Source organism: Octodon degus, unplaced genomic scaffold (assembly GCF_000260255.1).
Source record: "Octodon degus isolate 3935 unplaced genomic scaffold, OctDeg1.0 scaffold00012, whole genome shotgun sequence".
NCBI lineage: Eukaryota > Metazoa > Chordata > Mammalia > Rodentia > Octodontidae > Octodon > Octodon degus.
The window spans coordinates 10,166,320-10,189,816 of record NW_004524588.1 but is presented as its reverse complement, the minus strand read 5'-3'; the positions used below and the strand labels follow the sequence as shown (position 1 = coordinate 10,189,816).

At 40.5% G+C, this 23,497-nt stretch overlaps 1 pseudogene; it reads left to right on the top strand.

Annotated features, from left to right (window-relative positions):
• The window catches only part of LOC101562386, a 59,659-nt pseudogene extending 40,360 nt beyond the window's left edge, over nt 1-19,299 (top strand).
• The last annotated feature ends 4,198 nt before the right edge of the window (nt 19,300-23,497 follow it).

The following is a 23,497-nucleotide window of genomic DNA, read 5'->3' as shown; positions in this document are numbered from 1 at the left end:
AACAAGAAAAACCCAACCCAGTTTTATTCCCCAGATCATTTGAATTGTCACATTTGATTAAGCTATGAACATTTCAGCATTTTGAGAATTAAAACTACTTGTCGGTCTATAGAGTCAAAGGGTAATGAAACATGGAAGAGCTGCTACCTCTTTGGGGTCCAGGTTGAAGGATCTTGCCAGGGGCAGTGGGGAGGAGTCCCATCTGTAGGGTACTCAGTCTGAGCACCGCGGTCTCCCCACATGGGAAGCAAACGGAGAAGCTCAATGTGCAGAGTGGGGAGAAACAGGCAAATGTCAAGGTGTTTTTAAAACAGAGTTTACTCGACCCGCAAGATAGCTCAGCATCATGTGTCCGCCTGGCCAGTGCAAGGTCTTGGGTTTTGGGTTCTATCCCTGATATAAAAAAAAAGTGTTTTCTGTGTATAAAACATGAACTAATTATTCCAGAAAATTTGGTCTCTAGTGTATATAAAGAAGAAAATTCAAATCACTCAGCATTTGAACTCCCTTTCTTTCTTTCTTTCTTTCTTTCTTTCTTTCTTTCTTTCTTTCTTTCTTTCTTTCTTTCTTTCTTCTTTCTTTCTTTTTTTCAGTTCTGTAACTTTATTTCCAAGTTAGTTCTCGTCCCCATTCATTGTCTGAAGAATTTTGAACGTGGTAATAGGGACGTGGGTTATCAAAGTATACATCTTGTTTGGTGAATCTTCATCCTCATTTCATTTCCCGGACAACTGTACCTAGATACCATATGGGACATTCCTTACTCCTTTGGTCCAGACAGCTTTGTTGAGCCTGGTGTCAATGTGCACGTCTGGAGTTCCCATCTCCTTCCAGATCTCCTTAAGTGCCCGAGGGGTGCGCTTCTTGAAGCCCATTCCGTGGATGCGCTTGTGAATGATGACTGTGTATTCTCAGGTCACCACCTCACTGATAGCAGAAAGTCCCTTCTTCTCCCCACCCTTCTTTGCCGGAGCCATTCTGCCGGGCCCAAGTTGGAAAGGAAGAGCGCAGTGGATTGTGGGATCTGAACTTTCAGAGAAAGTCATTTGTAACATTTTGATGATTATCTTCCATGTAAAAATGAATGCAGGCACAACCATGACACCATAATGCATATATTATTAATTTTGAAACTCTTAGTCTCCATAAGATTAAGCATTCTTTCTTAAAGTGATATTTAATGGCTTTCAAGTAATTCAATTAAATTAATAATATTAATTGCTAAGACAGAGTGAACATTTGCTGTGTATTAGATCTATATATGCTTAAAAATATTTAATCCCTTGCAGTAATTCTGCAAAGTTATTTTAATGTGAGGATCCCGAGGCTGAAAAAAATCTAAATAATTTTGTCATTGTCACATAGGTAGTATGTGACTTGAACTCAGACTGATATTACTGTAAATACTAAATCCTTAACCATTGTGCTTTACTGGCCAATATATGGAGATAGCACAGTTTATTTAACCCGTTTGTACCCTTGGATACTTATGTGGTTGATAGTTTGATGATATATTTTTCTTTTTTCTTTTTGTATTTAGTGCAGGGTCTACAGGGCCTACAGGGTCTCCCTGCACGGACCGGACTCACAATGATCCTCTTGTTTTCAGCTTCTGAAGTGCTGGGATTACAGGCATACCCCACCACACCCAATCTCAATCTAGTTTGATGATATTTCTTAAAAATATGGTTGATGTATTTGTAGGGAAATGAAGATACATAAGGACATTATTTTAAAAACTAAGTTGCTAGAAGTAAAAGCCTTCAGTCAAAAGAACTTCAGAATTTTAGGACTTTGCAGTTATTGTCAAATTGTCCTGTAGAAATACCATAACAATTCATAGCACCTATTTTCTTAAAGAGTCTTCAATATTAGATCTTATTTCTCCTTTGACCTTCAGTGTGAAGTTTTTAAGGTGTGTCCAGGAAGGTAGTACAGTTGGGCGGCACATGACATTGTCTCATCAGTGATGGATCCGATAGTCAATGGTGGTCTCATAGAATAATGGAGGTGAAAAATTCCTATCAGCTAGTGATGTCGCAGCCATCCTGTGTCACAGTACAGTGCATTAGTCACGTGTGTGGCAATGCTGGTATAAACAAACCTACTCTGATAACAGTCCTATAAATCCATTGCACAGGGGCTAAGGGTGTAGCTCCGTGGCGCAGCTCCTGCCTGCCCAGCAAGCTCAAGGTCCTGCGTTTGATTCCTGCTATTAACAAACAAAACCCCCAAACCATAGTAATACAACTATGTACAACACATAATGCTTGACAATAATAATAAGCTGCTGACTCTGCTGCTGGTTTAAGAATTTACTCTATTTTTCCTTTTATTGTTGTTTTAGTGAATGTAGTAAGTGACTTCTGTTTACCGAAAAAGGGTTTACAGAAAAATAGTATACTGTGTTAGACCAGCATCACGCTATTCCTGGTCACTTTTGGTTTCTATTTGCATGTAATGTCCTTTTCTATTTCTAGACTTGTCATTTATTCAGTTTCATGAAGTGATGTTGAATTTTCTTTCTTTCTTTTTTTTTTTTCCTGTGGTACTGGGGATTGAACTCAGGATCCTGCGCTTGCCAGGCAAGCACTTATTGTACTGAGCTATCTCCCCAGCCCCACAATGTTGACTTTTATTGAACACTTTTTCTGTATTGACTTAAGATGCTATCACGTTTGTCCATTCTGTTGGTGTGGTATATAACATTTATTGATTTCTGTACATTGAACCACCTTGCTTCTCTGGGATAAATCCCATTTGGTCATGATGTTTGAGCTTCTTAATGTGTGATCAATAACCAGAAGAACACTCACAAATAAGAAGGGGAAGTTGTTGCATATCTATAATAACTTTGAATGTAAACCTACTACATACACCTCCCAATTAAGAGCTGCGTAGGGTGTGAATAAATGGCAGGAAAAAGGCAAAATGAGGTGATGTTTCTAGGAAATTCACCTCAGTAGCAAAGACATATACACAGAATCAAAGTGAAGGAGAAGAAAGTGTTATTATATGCAAATAGAAACCAGGAGAGAGTGGGAATAGCTAAATTTGTTTCATATGAGAGAGATTAAATCACTATATATTAAAAATAGAGAAAACTATATAAAGGGGAAGGGATAAGTTCAACATGAGGATATAATAATAATAATAATAATAATAATAATAATAATGATAATAATAATTTTTTTTTGCAGTACCAGTGATTGAACTCAGGACCTTATGTTTGCCAGGCAAGCTCTTATTCTACTGAGCTTTCTCCCTGCCTGAGGATATAGTAATTATGATGTATCTACATCTAATGATGGAACATTCAATTTTGTAAAACAAATATTCTAGAGCTGAAGACTCTCTCCTCAAGATATGTTTTAGGATATCATTTTGGTAGGCCGTGTTTGGTTTGGTCCTAGTTGGGTGCTAGACTGTAGTTTCTCCATAGTTTCTTCAGTTGTAATTCATGGCTTTGAGTGTGCTACATGCAACAGTGGAGTTGGAGCACCTTCCCATCTGCCTGATCTGTACAGGGACAGGGACAGGGACACAGTGCCAGCCCAAGATGTGTGTGTTGTACCCGGGAGGGGGTGGTGAGGACACTTAGTGTGCACTCTGATTGGCTCAGGCAGGTGTAATACAGTGCACACAAGGTGAAAAGAGCACAGTTGTCAGTCTGCAGGCTGCATGGAGGTGGGGCCACTCCAGTGTGCCTGGGTGGGTGTAGCTTATGCACATGCTAACAGTAGCAGGGTACTACTTGGTCTCCATAGGCCAGGCAGGGTTGAGATTTTTCCAGCAGGCCCTGTGTGGGTGGCACACAGATCATGGGATAGTAGGGCAGATGCTGAAGAGGTGTGGAAGTGTACCTATTTATTTCTGGGGGCTATGCCAAGGTGGGGACTCTCTAAAATGCCTGGTTGGTGGAACAGTCACTGCATGGCAGCAGTGGCGAGGTGCCCATGCCACATGGTGTGCACCTGGTGGTCTCTGGATGGTGTGCAGATGTGGGATCACTCCCCTGCACACAGGTCCTATGACATGGCTTTGCAGTGTGAGTTTATTTGTCTCTACATGTTGCCTAAAAGTGGAGCATCGCCAGCCACCTGTGAAGGTGAGTTTCACTATGCTGAGGGGGCAGTCCATGGTTAGATTGGTCTCCAAGTGCTCCAGCGCTTGCAGCAACAGTTCATGTAGGGTTGGGTTCTGCATCGCTGGGTTCCCCTCTGGTGTGTGTTTCCTGTCAGCTCTGCTTCTAGCTTGGGACTTGTGAGGGCTGTTGATTTCCTCAGCAGCCAAAACTTCAGGTGTCCACGTTACCAGTAAGGGTCTGGAAGAAGGGGAATCTCTAGGGCCAGTGATATAGCTTAGCAGACTAAGTGCTTGCTTAAGTAAGCACAGGGGCCAGGGTTTGATCCCTGGCACTACATGTGGAGCTGGCCCCACTCTAAGGTACGCTGACCTGGCAACAGAGTCTGGGCATGGTGGTGCACGCCTGTAATCCCAGCACTAGGGAGGCAGAAAGCAGGAAGATCACTATGAGTCTGAGCTGCATAGTGAGACCCTGCACACACACACACACACACACACACACACACACACACACAGATGGGGAATATCTCATTTATGTTTGCTTCACTGCAAGAGAACTTTCTCAGGCTCAAACTAATCCAGACTGGGTCTTCGTTCTCTTGTTTATGAGACTGTCCAGAATCTCCATGGCTCACAATTTTTCCATTTTTGCCTGAATTGTGTTCCAGGGATCTCCCTGAAATCTTCTAGCTGAATAGTAGCTGTTTATTCTTTGTTTTTTAATCATTCCCTGGGTGAGATGGGGAACACAGTGAGGGCCGTCTTTCTGGAAGCCAGTTCTGTGTTTTATCTTGAAGGAACAAGATATCTGCACAGAAGTCCACCTTTACATCGTAAGGTCGGCGGACAAACCTTAACCCCATCATCTGGAGATGCTCCCGGCTCCTGGTAGTTTCTTTGCTATTTCTTTTCACTTTTTCCTGGCTGAGGCTAGATGCAAGCAGGAAAACCTAACCCACTCCACTCTGCACTGGCGCAGCGTGACTGCTCTCTGGATGGCCAGGTAGCGTGACTGACTCGCACATCTGGGTTGGTGTGATGCATACATTTGCTCTGTGTTGCTCCCATGATGTCGTATCACCTAATGACACATGGATCAGAGCACAGCTCCAGCATGACATAATACATGGCTCTAATTCCATAGCTTTAAGGAAGTATTCCTTTTGGAAGTTGGGAGAGGTAGGTCTCAAGTACATCTACAGAGCAGTGTGCTGGGAAATTAAGTGTGTAAATTGATTATGTAAGGTCAGAACCCTAAAATCAGAACAGACTGTAAATTCATGTCAACCAGAGATCTTCACTCTGATTTATGTAAGCACTTGAAGCTGTTAGGGATGCTAAGTGGGAGTTTCTGTCATACTGGTTGGTCTGAAGGCAGTACCAGTGGCAGCGCATTCTCTTTGTGACACTGTGCATCACTATATGACTGCGCGTCCAGCCACAACAAAGCTTGAAAGGAAAAAGGTGATTATATGATATATCCATAATCTGGGAGGTATGAATTATACTATTATTATTTTTGTCTTTACAAAATGTTTTAATCTTCCCTTTTCAAATATCTTTAGACATCTGAGGTTAGTGGGTAGAGAACCAATGTTAGATAAAAATTGAAAAAAATCTAAAGATTAGCAAAGTGTAGTAAAATGATGAGTTGGAGCTTATCAGGGCTGAATTTTGGACCTGGGTTGTTAGGTTTTGTGCAAGATTTTAACTTCTTTGATTGTGTTTTTTTTTTTGGCAGAACTGGGGATTGAAGTCAGGCCCTTGCGCTTGCCAGCGAAGCACTTATTCTACTGAGCCATCTCCCCAGCTCCTTGACTGTTTTGTATAATTTTTATAACATGCTTCCATTGTATAATTTTTCAAACTGCTCCAAATGTTCTAAGAATATTTGATTCAACCTTCACCTAGTTTATTGTTTTTTAATGTATTTGGTACAAGATCTCACTATGCAGCTCAGACTTGTAGTGATCCTCCTGTTTTTAGTCTTCCCAGCACTGGGATTACAGGTGTGCATCACCAACTCCTGTTTTGGTGGCCAGTCTAGTGTATGGGGGCAGGGCTGGTGATGCGTGTGGTGCCAGGGATCGAACCCCTGTCCCTGTGTTTTCCTTAGCAGGTGCTTAGTCCATTGAGCTATCTCGCCGGCCCTTCAAGCTCCACTTTAAAAGATTTTTTTAGTTATTAAAAAGTGCAATAGATTCAAACTAAGGTGTTTAATTCCAAAGTTAGTATATTTGTAAGCCACTCACATACTATCGCATCAGTCTCTTTTTGTGTGTGCAATCCTAGAGGAAAGGTTCCTGTGTTTTGTTTGACTGTCTTACCAATGTGACATTGACTAAGGATAATATAATTCTTTCTGAAAATTCTTCACATTTCCTAGAAATTTAGTCCTCGATCCACTCAGGTAACTATAGAAATGAAAGCACAGGTTGTCATCAAAGACATGACAAATAGCACACATACCCTCCCCACAACACACAACACATCTGACTGGCCTGCTTTTTCTTTCCACGTAATGATCACTGGAATCATTTCTACATCTCCTCTCCAAAGTTCATGTGACAGTGTCTTTAAATCCATCTTTTTAACTCAATAATTAAAATTATTATGCCTTTAATATGAAAAAAATCCTTATTTCTGTTTTGTATGCTTGTTTTGTTTTATTGTTACACATTTTGGTTTCTTTGTGTTTAACTTTTTAAAAAGCATAACTACATTTAGGTGCAGTAGAATAATTAACTCTGTAGTGAGAAATGTAATGCCAGTTAAAGGCAGAACATTTAAAAAGCAAATGTGAAGGTGAAAGTTAAAATATTGATCAGGCTCATGTTTTAGGATAGGCATGATGCATTGATTGGGCTCAGAATAAAATGAGCAGTCTAGAAAGCACTAAATGCATCTTCAAATTTTATCGACCAACAGGCAGCGGTATGCAGAAAGAAAGCAATATGGAGAAAAATCTCTTCAAAGCCAGCATGATTCAAGTTCATGATTGTTTGGCAATTCAGGGTCCAAAGAATAACCACTAAAGATTAATGTGTCCATAAAGAAGTGAAAACCCAGAGGTACTTTTTCTTTGAACCCCAATTTTCCACTGAGGTTTGCTTTTGTTGCAGTAAGAGTACACAAGCCTTCAATGTGGGTCTTTTTTAGTAAGACGCATCCATGTTCTATAGCACTTGACATAAAGTTTTGTGAATATAAAAAGAATGATTCCAGATTCCCTCATCAGTATGTTGTGGCTCTTTCTATTGGGGAGAGGTCTATTTTTCACTCCTTGAATCTGGCTTTGCCTTGTAACTTGCTTTGACTAACAGAATAGTGCAGAAGCAGGACCTCCAGAGCCTCCAGGGCTCCTGCCTTCCCTTCTTGGAATGCACTGGTCCAAGTAAAGAAGAATCACTACTGAATGATGGGAAACCATGCAAGAGGAAGGTGTGTTAGAGCTCCTTTGAGGAACAGAATCAATAGACAATACATGGTAATTATGTGAAAGGATTCATTAGGTAGGCTTCCAGAATTAGAAGGAGGAGAATCTACCTTCTTGTCAGCACGCTGGAGAGCCAGATCTTGTAGTTGCTCAGTCCAAAAAGGTGAATGTCACAGAGCAAGAGGGATCAAAGAGAACATTAGTCCAAGGTTGAGAGAATGGAAGCTCACTAGAGTTACCTGTGTGAGTCGGATGTGGAAGGCTGAAGAAACTCAAGACTGAGGTTGTCTCAGTTACTTTTCACTCACTGTTGGGACAAATACCTGACACTCAAAATGAAGAAAGGAGGAGTGTATTTAGCTCACAGTTAGTGGAGGCTTCAGTCCATACTCTGCTGGCTCCAAGGCAAATGGCGGTAGTTCATGGCGGTGGAGAATAATAAAAGAGAAGGAGCAGCAGCTGTGGCATCTATCAAGCCTCTCTCTCTTCCTTCTATGCTGCCTGCAATGACTGGAGCTCCTCTGAGAGAGCGGAAGTGGCTGCTGCGAAGATCCAAACTCCCCTGAAGTGGTGCAGCTGCATCCATCAAGCTCCTCCAAGGAAGTGGCGCACAAAGAAGCCTTCCTCAACCCCTTAAGATGCCCTTTTTGTGCTGATTCATTCTAGGGTGGGTTGTCTTTGCCCTGGGGCAGGGACCTCATGCCCCAGGGCAGGGAATTGCCAGGGTATCCAGCCAAGCTCCCAATATCTCAAGTTGACACAACGTATCAACTATCAAAGAGGTCTAAAGGCAATGCTGCAAAAGATGCAGTTGCTTGAGTTTGGAGTTTCTCAGAAAGGACACATATGTTTGTCTCCTTTCTTATTCTATCCAAGTTGTAAGACTGTTGGTTAGTGCCACCCCTAGTTGGGGTGTCTTTTCTCTCCTCAGTTTACTGGTCTGCATGTCAATCACGCGCAACACTCAGAACTGTGCTTTGCTAATCTGCTAGAGGTTTTGTAATCCATTCAAGTTGACACGTCATGATTAATAGTCACAGAATGGCATAGCTAACTTCCAGCTTGAAAGTGTGGACATATGTGTAATTTCATCTTTGACTTTCTAGCCAGCCTGATCCATGGAACTACAGCAGTGAAACCAGGCAAGACTAGCAGGGGCTGGTGAGATGGCTCAGTGGTCTAAAGCACCTACTTAGAACAAGCTAAACTAAGCAAAGCACAGGGACCGAGGTTCAATCCCCCAGCACCACATGCCAGCCAGCCCCGCCCCCTGGTTTGCTGATCTGGCCACACACAAACACACACAAAATACATAAATAAATAAACACAATTAAAAAAAAAAGAATATTTCGGGGCTGGGGAGATGGCTCAGTGGAATAAGCGCTTCCCTGGCAAGCGCAAGGTCCCGAGTTCAATCCCCAGTTCTGAAAAAAAAAAAAAAATTCTATAAAAAAAAAAAAAGACTAGCAGAACACAGAATTATGAAAAAAATAATAGACTTTATTTTTAAGCCACTTAGTTTCTAGGTAAATTATTACACAGTAATAGATAAATAGTGTAACATAGCTACAAATATCATCATAAACCAGTAACACTGACTGATAGCATATTCTAAAGAGACCTGAAGCATGTGTGTAATGAGCTTTATGTAATAAAAAGTTGAGATTATATGAATTCTTTATATCACAATTGATGAAGTTGTGAATAATTTGTATCTCTTTTTTTTTTTTTAATTTTTTTTTTTTGGTGGAACCGGGGATTGAACTCAGGCCCTTGCGCTTGCCAGGGAAATGCTTATTCCACTGAGCCATCTCCCCAGCCCCATGTATCTCTTATTTTTGCTAAATTTGTATTATGTTCTGGCATATAGGAATGAAGATCTAATACTCTGTCAAACACATCATTCTTAGCAATCAGAAAAAATGATGATTTCAATCCAGTTTTCAAATACTATCAGTGTAGGAATATCTTCAATGACTGTGTAAGACTAGTGGAGGTGGGGAAGGCATCAAAGGGTTGGTAGCTCATAAAAATATTGTTGCTAAAATATACTTAATTATTCATCATATGATGGATAAGACAAGCACTAGCTATTAAGAAGATTTTTAGCTTCTCTGCATACAGTATGAGATAATGGCACACAAATCTTAGTTTTATAAAAGGTTAAGCTTTCAACTACAGTCTTTTCAGGATTATTTGTAATGATATGTGTAGTGGTTGATTCATTGTGTCAACTTGAGAAGTTCAGAAGCTTAACTAAGTTGGTTTAGCCACTCTCCAACCTAGGGTACAGAGGACCCACCCTAGAGTGGCTCATTGTCTAGATGGTAGAAAAGGGAATTGAGGAAGGATGGACTGGCTTCTGTCCTTCAGAGTAACTCCAGTTGTTGTCATCAGCTTGGACGCTGTCTCCTGGTTTCTAGTGCAGACTCTTTGGCAGCCATCTTGAATCCTTCAACCTACTGGCACAGCATCATCAGCCTCCCAGCCTAGACTGCTCAGCCTTCCACCACAGACTCACTGGCCTCCCAATATGGACTTGTATGGAACACTGCAATGAACTCCAGACCTTGGACTGAACCCTGCATCTCCAGTGTACACACACCCTCTCCACGCTTCCTCATCTGATTTTGGGTGGTCGTTGAAAGTCAGTCTTGTGATTTCTCATACATTTGTATATCTTGTGTTATATCTGTTTCTCTGGTAAAATCCTGACTGGTACAATAAAGGAAGTAAGTTCTATAAATTCCATGAAGCGTAGTTTTTTGTTGTTCTTGTTTTTGGCAACTCTGGTTTGATTATATTGTTGTTATAGATTAAAATGTTGAGAAAGAAAGAGAGAAAGAAAAAAGCTTGATATTAAAAAAATCACAAATCTGACTATTTTGAAAATTTAAGAAAATTCTAACAAATGGTTCTTCAGTAGCTGAGATTTTTACAAACATGATTGAATATATCATAATTTTAAAATATCCAATTCTGGCCTGGAGATGTAGCTAGCAGAGCAATACTTTCCTAGCATCTGTGGGCCCCTGGGTTTAGTCTCCAGTGCTAAAAAAGTTTTTTCAACTGGGAAAAAATTCCATCAAACAATGACAAGCTGAAGAATTTGTTTAATGACTCTGTTCACATATTAAGAAATGTTTGGATATAATGTTACTTATGAAATTTTGAAAGATTTTTTTTTCCAATACCGGGGATTGAACTGAGGACTTTGGACTTGCCAGGCAAGCACTTACTTTACTGAGCCATCTCCCTGGCCCCTGAAAGTTTGAAATACTACTTTTCCTTCAAACACCATGAATGAGTTTTTTCTTTTATTTTCTTTGTTTTTTGAGACAGGGTCTCACTATGCAATTTGGGCTGGCCTTGAGCTCACTTTGTAGCTTAGGCTGGTTTCAAACTCACAGTAATCCTCCTGCCTCAAATTCCTGTGTGCTGGGATTACAGGTGTGTGCCATCATGCCCACTATGAATATTTTTGAATGTGTTAGTTTGCATTTAAGAGGGCCACTATCAGAACTGGGAGTACAGCTCAGTGGTAAAGTGCCTACCTAGTGTGTATGAGGCCCTGACTTTGGTTCTCAGTATTTCAAATAAAGTTTTAAAGGCCATTGTTATAATTTGGATGTAAAGTGCATCCACAAAGTTCTCAGATGTTAAGAGGTGGAACTTTGGTGAAATTATTTGGATCATTGGGGCCTAAGGAATAGCTGAAAGGGTTGTTAGGAAGCAGAGTCCAGGTGAAGGAGGGTGGTGACATGAGGCAAGATTTTGGAGGGTCTGTCTCTCCCTCTGGCTCTTTCCTAGTCTCTCTGTTTCCTGGCTATGTTGAGATGGTAGACAACTTGCCCCCACAATGCCCTTCTGCCATAATGTTTCTGACTCAGCCAGCCAGCCACAGAGTGAATTATTTGAAAATATAAGTCGAAATAACCTTTGCTCTTAAGCTATTCATATTAGGTACTTTTCCCCAGTAAGGGAAAAGCTGACTTGACAAGTTGTCATCAATTTGCTCAACTTTTAAGTGTGGGCATGACATTCTTCCATTGAGATAGAACTCATTGTTCCCCTTGCTTGGATTAGGCAGGCTTTATGATTTCTTGGGTCAACAAAATATGGTAGTGAGGATGCTCTGAACTTGTGAAATAAGGTCATAAGAAGACTTGCAGCTTCCTTGCAGGCCTCTCGACATGCTCACACTCCAAGCCCCGAGCTGCCATGAAAGAAGTTCTGATCCCTGCTGGAGTGGTCATACAGAGATGCCCTGGCTGTCCTCAGCCCCGCTGAGCCCACATCTAGCTGTGCCCACTGAAGCGTTATGTATGTGAATTAAGTCACTGTGGCCACTCCAGACATGTTCGTGTGTCAGTTGAGTGTCACTGAGGGGCAAATAGACTTCAAAGTACATGGACCAGAAGAATCAACCATGCTCTGCCTACATTCTTGATTTTCAGGAATTGTGCTTTTAAGCTACAAAGTTTTAGGATGGTGCATTCCACTGTAATAGATAATTAGAACACTGAGGACTAATCTCAGATAGGTAAACTGTTAGAAAATTATTACTACTTTTGTCTACTGTATTTATTTGTGTATTGGGCAATTGTTATGATTTGTGTCTAGTTATCCCCCCAAAGCCTTGTGTAGTCATGGGGGAGGGCGGCTTCTAGGGTTTGTGATTGATACTTGATTCAATGCTGGAATTGCAGGTGTGAGTGCTACACCCTGGCCCTGGGGTGGGTAATCTGCATTATAATCTAATGAGGGGGGAGAGGCTAGCTAGCTGTTGGAGCTGCTGCCCCTTCCTTTGTCTTTTGGTGTTTGCCACCCACCAGGAACGGCTGCTCTGTGCCACTTGCCACTGTGCCTTAGAGCCAGCTGAGTATGGACTGAAACCTCCACTAATTGTGAGCTAAATAAACCTTTCGTTCCTTCAATTTGGATGTTGGGTATTTATCCCACCTACAAGAGAAGAGTAACTGAGACAGCAATAGAAACAAATATAAAATACAGGGATAAATTGGTCAGTATGTCTTATTTAAAAAAACAACTAATAGCAGTAACCTCTAATTTTAATATCTTTGTAGTTATAAAACAGCAATATTGCCATGTTTGGTTGTGCTAGCACTTAGAAGGCTAAGGCAAGGGACCATCATGGGTTCCAGACCAGCCTGGTCTACATAGTGACTTTGAGGCGAGCCTGAATTATATAGCCATGTCTTGTCTCAAACAAACAAACAACCCCCCCAAAAAAACCCCAAAAAACTGTAAACAAACAGCATTATTATTACCATCAGTTGTTTTTATAATAAAAACATATTACAAAATAAAACTAAAAATAAAGTCTTGCTAATATAATGCCAATTTTCTCTATTCTTATACCTTTGAGCTTCTAATACTACTTGGAATATTCTATCGGGAAAATAGACTCTAAACTTAGAAAAGTCTGAAAGCCATTGCTCAATTATTTTTTAGTACTAATGTTTATAAAATGAGTTATGGTGGGCATGATAGCTTTTGAATGGATTTTTGATTTGAGCCACAATCTTTGTCTGGCAGGGTTATCAAAAACATTTTTTTGGTGTGTTTGGCCAGGGCATTTTTCTTTAAAAAAAAAAAAAAAAGCAGAATCTTATCAAAATGTTACCTGCCCTAATAGTGGTGAAATCACTTCAATTTTAGATGCTATATACCTAGTGTAAGTCCAAACATCAAAGTATATCAGAAATATGCCTTTTTTCTTCTAATGATTCATTTTAATTTCTATTTGAATGCCTATTCCTACAGCATGGCAGACATTTAAGTGCAATCCATTTCTACACCCTCTATTCTCCTTTCCCAGAATTGCATCAAGGGCCTACTTACTTCTAAACTTTCGAGGATGAAGAAGATATTTGATGACACATATACCTCTAAGATACTATTGCCTGTCCTATCCATCCATGGACATTATGGGCTATATGTTTGTGTTCCTTTGAGGCTCTTATGTCACAGAGCTAGGAGTGTAACTCAGTGGTAGAGTGCTTGCCTAGCATGCAGAAGGCCCTGGTTTTGACCCTTATACCCTCTACCCAAGTTCTTATGTTGAAGACCTAATTGCCCATGTAATGGTCTTTGTAAATGAGCCTGTGCAAGCTAGTCAGGTTTGGATGGATTTATTTTTTTATAAGAAGAACAGAGACCAGAGATCTCTCTCTCATGTGAAGAGGCTGAGAAGCCTCGTCACCTACAACCCTCCTATTAGTGGGTCTTATACATCTAGCCTTTAGAACGGTGAGAAACAAAATCCTCTTGTTTAAGCTGTCTAAACTATGATATTTTATTATGGCAGCTCAAGATGACTAAGTCAGCACATGGCTCTTAACTACTTCCACATCTTTCTAGACCTCTTGGAAGTTGTGCTGCTATTCCTTTGTCATGCTAAGATTTTTAGAGCTCTGTGAAGACAGTTAAGGCTTTCTCTTACCAACTCTTAAGGGCCTACTGAAAAAGTAGGGCTTATGTCTCCTTGCTCAAAGATCTCACAAACTGGTCTGGAGACTTTGCTATCTCAGTGGAGCTTCTCCATAGTAAAGACAGGTGGTTTGCACTCTCCATAATTTTATTGGCTCCTGTTGTAGTCAGGGCTTTCAAGGGAATAGATTTAATACAGGACACCTAACTTATAGGGATATTTTATTATAATCACCCAAAAAGTCAAATGCAGAGTAGTAAAAAAGATCTGACACACTAGAAAATAAAAAAAAATCCAGCTGAGGGCCTGAATCCTGTGGCAATGGCTTGCATAAGTCCAATACTTGATGGGAAATACCTGTTCCATGTTATGTCTAAGATGTTTGATATTTAGACAGATAGTTAGGGTAAACTGAACTGCATATGTTGCAGGGTAACAATAAGCTTCTTTTCTGGAGGGTTAACTACCTAAGTTAGCAGATAAAAAATTGGAGAAAAGGAAGGGCTGCAAGGTCAGCCAACATTTTGGCCCTAGCCTTTCAAGGTCAGTGAAGACTCAGGACATAGGAGAACCTGTACTGTAACATCATGTAACTCAGTTGTACCTCAAATTTTCTGATCAAGGAGATTATGGAGCCACAGAGGAATGCAATCAATAATGTATAGTGTGCCTAAGGTGAGTCACATGGAGAGAAAACATTCTCTCAGGCTTTCACAGAGAGCAAATTGGTCAAGCAATGGCCGTGACTCATCCTCATGGCTGACGCTGACAAAGGATCTGCAAAGTGCAGTACAGGGTTATAGGATAAACTTAGAGGGTACTTGACTGACCTTTTCAGATACAAAAGTTACATTTCTTGTTACATAAGTCTTGCTTTATCTTGGTCTTAACCATCCAGCAGAAAAGTATAAAAACGAGGTTATAAAGTAAAGCCATATTAATATGCTGAGCTGTGAAAGGCTCAAGTCAACAACTTCTGTGTATAACCCACTACTATTGTTGACTGCTGGACTGTGTTGGATTGTTTTGCTGAATTCAAGCACCTGTAGTATTTAGATGCCAGTGGAATACCCATCTCTGACAGGACTAAATAAAAAAAGGAGATACAAAGGAAGGACTTTTTATATTTGTAGATACAGAATAGTTAGGATAGATATACAGCTACTTTCACTTAATTCAATGAGAAGAAAGATTTGTACTAATAGTGTTTGGACAGGATAACCTGCCTGCTTCTTGTACTATGGATAACCACTAAGATGATAACAATGTACATTGTATTAATTATTGAAACTGTCTCATTGACATTTGTTTCTCAATAAAATTTTTAAAAATGAGTCCAGCTGAAGACCTAGAGCTCATGGCAATGTCCTCCATGAGTCCATCTGGAGACTTAGAGCCCATGACAATGTCTCATGCATGTCTGTATCAAGAGTCTTCACTAGGAAGGTCCAAATCCCAGTGGTGGATGCTAGAACTTCTGTGCTAGCAGGCTGAAAGATCTGCACTAACACCATGAAGCAATGCTCACAATAAGGGCCAGAGCTCCCCTCAAAAGAACCACAGTCACCTTCAATAACAACAAGGACTCGAGCTCTTCTGATGGTAATGTCTAAGTTCATATTATGAAAACCAGTGTGATAAGCTTCTCCAGAAGAATCAAGAGTACACCATCTTTCCTTCAAGTTCTTTTTTATGTTGTTGGCAACAAAACTTAGGTGGACCCTCCATACCCAACACCATACCAATTCAGTTCAGTTGGTTGTTGCAAGTTGACTATTAGTTAATATACTGCACCTCCTCAGATTTCCCTTTTCTCCCCATGTTAGGAATCTTAGAACTGGGGGTTCAGATTAGGGACAGTCCTTGCCTCTGGTTTGTGTTGTCTCCTAAATTCTTTCTGTGCCATTTGATCTTACTATTCTATAGCAGTTGCCTGTCTTTTAAATTTTATGGTGTCCTTAGTGTGTCATTGATATTCTTCCATGGTATCTTTAGGCCAAGGCAAACAAGGAATAAATAATTTACTAAAGTCTCTGACAAGAATGATTGACATGACAGTTATAATGAATGAAGAAAATCAGAAATAAATGGCGTGAGGAGATTCCTTTTCCAAGTTTATAAATCTGTTCTTGTGGTCAGAAGAAAGGCAATTGGTTTCTTTATTGCCATAGTTTAGACAAATGGAGTCTATGAGTTCATGTGAAACTGTCACAATTATAAAAGCCATTGAACATAGAAAGAATTTGCCATTGCATATAACTCAGTTCTGACCTTAGTTGCATGGGATATATTGTAGCATGCACATGACTTAAGTATTCATCCTCTAAATCACTTCAATGGTATTAAAATGTTGATAATCTGCAGGATTAGTGCTATAGTCAATTGTCATGATGACTTCTGGGTGGTCAAAAATACGGACTATCGTTCTTACTGCATAAAAGTCTTTTTACTGCATAAAAGGCAAATTATAATACAAGAGAAGTACATTACTCATCTAGTGCTGGATGACCATTACAAAATCTAGACACATAATGCAGTAAACATTTGTTTCCTCACACACTAGTTTTCCAGTTGCTTCAAGCTGTAGCTAAGGGCTAAGCTTGGGCCCAAGGGGTAATGGCTATCATGCAAACTTCTCAAGGCTCTGAGGACTGCAAGAGGGCCAATCCAGTTGCCCAGGCACAGCTTTAACCTTCACTCATGCCACCTGTGCTAGTATCTTACTGCTTAGAGCAAGTCTCATGGCCACATCCATCATCAAGATGATTGGAAGTGCTGTGCATGGCAATGCACATCTGTAATCCTAGCACTCTGGGAGGCTGAGGAGCAAGGATTGGGGGGGAGTTCAAGCCCAGCCCAGGCAATTTAGTGACTTAGTGGGACCTTATGTTAAAATAAAAATATTTAAAAAAGGGTTGGGAATGTAGTCAGTACAAAGGTCCTGATTCAATCCACTCCTCAAAACAAAAGTTATATAGATATATTCCTCCCATGGGTAGGGGAAGAAAAAGTATTTCCTCAGTAACACTCTAACCTACCATAAATGCTTGTATATTGCTTTTATTTCTAAAAGAAAGAAAACTGCTTTGCAATTTCAAATTACTTAATGTTGTAATCAATTACATGATAAAAGATCCAAGCTAACGGTAGTTTAAGTGATGTAGAATTGTATTTCATACCTGTAAATGAATTCCACAGGAAAGTAATCTGAGGTGGCACTTTGTCTACAATTTTTACAAGCCCAGTGGCTTCTCTTTAGCTTTCTCCCTATTTCCAGGCAACCTACTGAATCAAGATTAAGTTCACATTCCAGAAAGCAAGATGGAGGATGATGAAGAAAGTCACGCTTCTTCTCCCAGAAGTGACACACAGTCTTTTTGCTCACATCTTGAGTTATTCAGCTTTCAGTTTCTGTAACAAATACATAAAATAATGAACTAAAAAAAGAAAAGGTTTATTTTTGCTTCATAATTTCAAATGTCCCTGCTCAACTGGCCATGTTTCTTGGGGCCTGGGGTGGGGCCGCTCATTATGGCTGGGAGCTGTGGTAAAGCAAAGTTGCCCTTCTTGTGGATGGGAGTTAGAAGAAAAAGAGACCAAGGTTCCCCAATCTCCTTGGGGCATGCCTTATTGACTGAAAACTGCCCTCAGCTCTCTCTTCAGGGTTTCCACTGTGTTCTGATATTGACAAACTGAGGAACAAGCTTCTGAGAGGACCATTCCAGATCCAACTGTAGAACACTCAACTATAAGTATAGAAATTATTCACACAGTTGTACCAGCAAAGCAAGACAAGAGTTTATACTTTATTACTGGAAGTCTCCTTGGGTCTATATTTCCTGTGAAAAAATAGTTCTAGTAATTAATATACTATTAAGGAAGAAAGGCAGTTGGTGTAAATATTCAGTAAGTTGGTGTAAACATTCAGTAGTATTTGCCATAAATTCCAAAGAGACTGTGTTCTTAGCACAACCAAATCTTTAAATGAAATATTTAATTTCTTCAACAAAAATATGATAAGAAACAGATGAAGACACTATACATTCCTTAAAGTTCTAAATTATCATCAGTATTATTATTTTGATTTTCTAAGAAGGAGTCTTACTGTATAGTTCAAGTTGCCCCTGAACTCACTATGTATCCCAAAGGGGCCCTGAACTTGTGGCAATCCTACTGCCTCAGCTTCCTGAGGGCTGGGATTACAGGTGTGTCCACCATGTCTAGCTAAATTTTTAGTTAACAGCTGGCAAGCTGTAAAAGAGAAAAATGGAGAGTGAATGAAGTTACTCACATTCATGTCTATCCCAACAGAGTTAAAAGTAGCTACTGTCTTCTGAGTTGGTCCTGAAAGTGAAATCCAGGAGAATCCCATTTTGTTTTTATCAGTGTAATATGTTAATTCCAATGTATGAGTTCTAGAGAGATTTAAGAGAAGACAAGTTTTCTTGTCAAGAATCAATGGTTGACAAGCACTTCTGTACCAACTATAGCTACCTTTGTGGAGCTCAGCACCAAAGTCAAAGAAGCTGCGAAGACAGCCATTGATGCAGGATATCGCTACATCAACTGTGCCTATACTTATCAGAATGAGAATGAGGTGGGAGAAGCCATCCAAGAGAAGATTCAAGAGAAGCTCATGAGGCGGGAGGACCTCTTCATTGTTAGCAAGTTGTGGTCCACATTTTTTGAGAGAAGCCTGGTGAAGGAGGCCTGCCAGAAGACCCTCAAGGACCTGAGACTGGACTACTTGAACATCTACCTCATTTGCTTTCCACGGGGACTTCAGGCTGGGAAGGAACTCATCCCCAGAGATGATAAAGGCAATATTTTCTCCAGTAAAATAACATTCCTGGATGCATGGGAGATCATGGAGGAGCTGGTTGATGAGGGACTGGTAAAAGCCCTTGCTGTCTTCAACTTCAACCACTTTCGGATTGAAAAGCTCTTGAACAAACCTGGGCTGAAATATAAACCAGTGACAAACCAGGTTGAGTATCACCCATACCTCACCCAGGAGAAGCTAATCCAGTACTGCCACTCCAAGGACATCACTGTCATTGCCTGCAGCCCCCTGGGCTTTCCAGACAGACCTTGGGCCAAGCCAGAAGACCCTTTACTACTAGAGGATCCCAAGATTAAGGAGATTTCTGCAAAGCACAATAAAGCCACAGCCCAGGTTCTGATCTGGTTCCATATCCAAAGGAATGTAGCAGTGATCCCCAAATCTGTGACAGCAACTCACATTATTGAGAATTTTCAGGTCTTTGACTTTGAGTTGATTGATGAGGAGATGGCGGCCATCCTTAACTTCAACAGAAACTAGAGGTCTTGTATTATACCTGGCATGTCACGTTTGGCAGAGTATCCTTTCAATGCCAAATATTGAAACTGAGTCAACTGATTAGATAACCAGAGGGACACTTCCTTCTCATTGTGTGGAGCTCACTTCCTGTGAGAGCTGTTTCAGCCAAGGTTTCAGAACCCATTTTGTGCCTCAGCTCATTACAGGCAGACTTGAGGCAATGCTGTATTGGAAGAGCTTGTGCTCAATCAGGAGCAGATGTCATGGCAAAGCGTGACTCAAGATAATTTTTTTTTCTACTTATTTGATCTGTCCAGATGTTTGTTAAATGCCAGGATCCCTGTTAACATTGAGGATGCAATAATAAAAATAATAGAAAGTAATTATTATATGAAAAAAGAATCCATGGTTACTACTAGAGGATCCCAAGATTAAGGAGATTTTGAATTCATCCATGGACATTTATGGATCTCGTTTTGTCATTGTCATAGGCTGTAGTCAGAATTATTGGTAAAATCTATTACCAATATAGTTTTCTAGGGCCATCTCCTACTACTCTTTCATGTCCCTTTATAAAACTTACAACATTTCAAGAATGTTAAGTATTATATATAATTTTTTGAAACAGTTAATTATACCACCCACATATGAGCATATCTTAGGTTTTTTGCCTATGCTTGAAACTTCTCAGTGGAGAGAAACTCTGATCAAATCCTCTATAACCTTAAGTCATTTAATGACTTAACCAAAATTTACTTCCTTAGAAAAGCCTCTTTAGCTGGGTGAGATGAGGCATGCCTGTAGGTTTGTAATATTACATGTCATACTCTGGGAGGGAGAGGCAGGAGTATCACAAGTTCAAGTCCAGGCTGGGTGACTTGGTGTGGTCCTCTCTGAAAATAGGGAGAAAGAGAGAGAGAGAGAGAGAGAGAGAGAGAGAGAGAGAGAGAGAGGCTAGAGACACCAGCTTAATGCAAAGATCCTGGGTTCAATGCATAGTACTCCAAATCATAAACAAACAAAAATATCTCTAGAATCCCACAATATAACTCTATATTACTTCATTTTTTCCTTTATTAATTCACAACTAGTATTTGTTGAACATCTAGAGAGGAGCATTTGTCAAGTAATATTCTCATGGTCTCTTCTATCACGACTTATCTTGCATCAATAATGCAATTGTTCATCTTGCTTATTTTGCTGAGCACTTGAAGAAAAATGTAGAAGCAACATCTAAGCCCCTGAATGCCCTTTTGCCCAGTTCTAGACTTAGTACCAGGGCTGGAGTGGTGGTTTGCTAAGTGTTCACAATGTTTGATGAATGAATACTCTTGGTGTGTTTCATTTACTGCGCCTCCCCTCACCCTGTGTGAAGCAATTCAAAGGAAGTATGTGACCATTAACTGATATAGAAAAATTCATCTGAAATTATAGCACATATTTAAAAACATATTCATGTATCTTCTTAATGCAGTGATGGGCCTGGAGATCAATCTATAAGATGGAAATGCAACACTTGCCTTACTAGAAATGCAAATGTGTCCCAGTGTATAATTATGTGAATTTCAGGAGATGAAGCGGCAGATGTCCAGTGTCCAGATTTGCGGAAACCCATAGATAGTGGCAAATCTCTATCTTTGTCTGCCTCTTGGTGAATAAATGATATTTGGGTATTTTCAGAAACATTTGCATCCTGCTACAATCACTGGAGAATATTATGTTTGTGAGGCCCAGGAGCTTTTGCTTGAACCCTCTCCCGTGCAGGCTTCAGATCTGTGGAGGGGATTATAATTAGGAATCTGCTCATTCCTTCCCCAACCCTAATTCAATTAGCCATATGTTTCAGGCTGCCAAACAGTGGCTGTTACCCACTGGCAATTACCAAGGGGAAAAGAAGGTAGTTGGGTCAAAATCATGAATTTACAAAAAAAAGCTTTCGAAGTGCAGGGGATTCCTACCTGGGGGGCATCATCGCAGCTCTGTCTGGTCACTCTTCAGCTCTGTTCACAGGCGGGTTCTGAAAATAGCAGCCTTTCATACCCCAGGGATAGGCTGTTGAGCTGAAGCAGCCAAGGTACCAGAGAATAAAATGAGTAAATATGCAATTCTGTTTACACTCTTCATCTCAACAATGAGGAAAAATCAATAGGCTTACAGAAAATGGTAATTGTGCTTCGCAGGGGAGGCTCTCCAGAAAGATAGCTTTTCTAACTCACAAGGGCTGATTCCAAATAAGTGATCTATTCTTCATGGAGCTCCATATGCTTAATTAGAGCAAAGCTGGGTCAAGCCCGCGGTGGGAAAGCCTTGGAAGGTCACCGCCAAATTCATTTTACCTCGAAAAGGCAGAATTACATTCCAGCATTTGAAATCCAAAGCTGTGTTCTTGCAGAACGTTTCCTTTCTGTTCCATGCTGATTCGTTAGAGAAAAGGGGGTTGAAAATCCTGAGGGCAGACAACATTTTAAAAATAGTTAAAAGAAAATGAGTATCGAAGCGTGTGGCTCTTAAAGAAAATCTTACGTAATTAGGTAGGCTTTGCGAAGAAATGTATGGCTTTAAAAAAAAAAAAAAAAAACTATCAATTTTTTTTTTCTAACCTACCCATTCATGTTCTTTTCCATAGAAGTTGGGTTAAAATACAGCCACGCTCCATTTAAAATAACATTTATTCAACAGCAGGTCTGCCTCGTAGGCTTACTTCTCCATAGAAAGGACCTATTATAAATCCCAGTAATTTTCCCATGAGTTCTACAAAGAGTGTTTTTTCGTGATGGGTTTGAGGAGTTTATTCCACTATAATTTAAATGTCTCAAACTGTGACTTCACTTCCCTTGGGAGGTTACTCTAGTCTGAAAATGTTTTTTCTCATTAAGAGATTTTCTAGTATTTAACCTGAATTTTAAAATTCTCTTTTATCTTCCATCAGAAATAAGTCATTCCCCCCCCCCCAAGTCTTGACCACTGAACTTAATTCAAGAAGCTGGTGTATGTTCCAGCATGAAAAAGCTGGTTGCTTTTTCTCCAAAAAATAAGTGACTAACTCCAATTGTAATGAGCACATTAAAATTACCGCTTGATTTCTTTTGCTGTAGGTTTCTGTCTTTGTCTACAGTCAGTAGTTTTGAGATTTTGGTCAGGGGAAAGTGAAGGTTTGGTTGGTGAAGTGTGAAGGTCAGTGGAGATTTTTAAATGTAGAATTTCTTTCACCAAATGGAGATTTTTTTTTTTTTCAACATCGAGTGGGTAAACATTCATCTGATAGAACGAAAGAGAGGAAACAAACGGAGCTACAAGAATATAAGTGTGACCTTTAGATGATTTTCTTCCTGAGGTTCGTGGACTGGCAAAACATTTTGCTAAGAAATCAGGACCCCTATTCAGACCTTTATTGAACTTCTACCGTAACCTTTTAGCTGTAAGCACTTCTGTTTTCGTTTTAATAAAACTTAATTGGGATGACAAGGCAAGCGAAGATTGCCAAAACCAATACATTAAACGCCCGTTGAGGACAGCAGGAGGCCTCGCAGTGAAGAGTTCACTCTCTGGGCTTCATGGTTTCTCGCTGCGGTTGGTGCCACATGCGCCAGGGTCCTCTCTGCTGGCTGCTGGGGGCTGTGTGTGTGCCCACTTCCTGAGGAAGCGGAGCGCTCCTGGGGTGGCCCTGGAGGATGCATCAATAGAGCAGCTGCTGATAATTTTTACTTCTACTAGAAAGGTCTTAATTAAAACTCCATGTGGTTGGAGCTGTTTGCTGTTCTTTCTCTCCCAAAAACCCGGTACAATTCATCTTGCGTGAAAAGAAAACCCAAGTTTTGCACTCAAGCCAATGAGATGATGACTTCTGCAGGGGCGTGTTGGGCTCTGCTGGGTTTTCATAGAAGATGATTTAAGGCACAGCACAGAGGCCAGGGCTGAATTTAGAAGGTCATTTGCTACTAGCCGCAGTGTCCTTGGGTGCCACACTGGTGTTTCCTGCTGAAGAATGTCCTTAAAAGCTGTGCAATTTTGAAATTAAAATCTGTGGGAAAGTGAGTAAAATGTGTAGTTTAAACAAATATTAGTTGGGGCCGAGTTCCGGGAGCCCCCAGACCCAGTCCTAGCCCAGGTCCGGAATTGCTGCCGACTTCCGGGAACCCCCAGACCCAGTCCTAGCCCAGGTCCGCAGCAGGAAGGAGCTGAGCACAGCAGCCAGACCTAAGCCAGACGCAGCTGGATA